Here is an 852-nt window from a genome sequence, read left to right on the forward strand (position 1 = left end):
TTTCATTTCAAATGTCTATGATTGTGACTTTATGTCATTCATGCTAAATATTCATGTTTATGGCTTTATGACTTCATGCTAAGAATCCATGAATGTAACATTATGTCTCCCATGTTAAAAATCCATGTTTGTGATTTTATGTCTGTCATGCTAAGTATCCATATCTGTGACTCTATGTTATTTATGCCAAATATCCATGCTTGTGGCTTTATGTCTCTCATGCAAGCTTCATGTTGTGGGTTTATGTCTTCTATGCAAACTTCCATGTTTATTTCAACAACGGATGTTTGTTAGTCATTTGTTAGAATATGTCATATATGAGAATCTTGATCACAAAAAAACACTGATATAATTTTTTAAACTAATTAAATGAAACATTATCAAGTAAGGAAGATAGATATATAGATTATCCTTCAAGTAGTGCACCCTTAGGAAATCCATGTGTCAAGTGATCAACTTAGTAATATTAAGCTAATAATTAAGTCAAGTCTTTGATACTAATTTTTAAGAGGTTATGACGCCCAAAAGGATGAGTGAATTTGGTATTTTTAAAAATTTAAAATTTAAAAAACATTTAACAATAAAAATAGCAATACTCAAAGCATAACCACATAAAATGAGATATGTAATTTTTACATGATTTGCCCAAACCCAAATTTGTTATATGTCAATGCCTAATCACCCCAACTAGGAATTCACTGAATCAAATCAATATTACAAACAATCTTTCATACTCTTATACACTAAATAAATATAACCCAAAACACCGTAATATCATCACTGGGCAAGCATAATCCCAAAATATTGAAAAAAAAACAATAAGAAAAATAAAAATTTTATAAGGCCAAATAT

Source organism: Phalaenopsis equestris, unplaced genomic scaffold (genome assembly GCF_001263595.1).
Source record: "Phalaenopsis equestris unplaced genomic scaffold, ASM126359v1 Scaffold000180, whole genome shotgun sequence".
Lineage (NCBI taxonomy): Eukaryota > Viridiplantae > Streptophyta > Magnoliopsida > Asparagales > Orchidaceae > Phalaenopsis > Phalaenopsis equestris.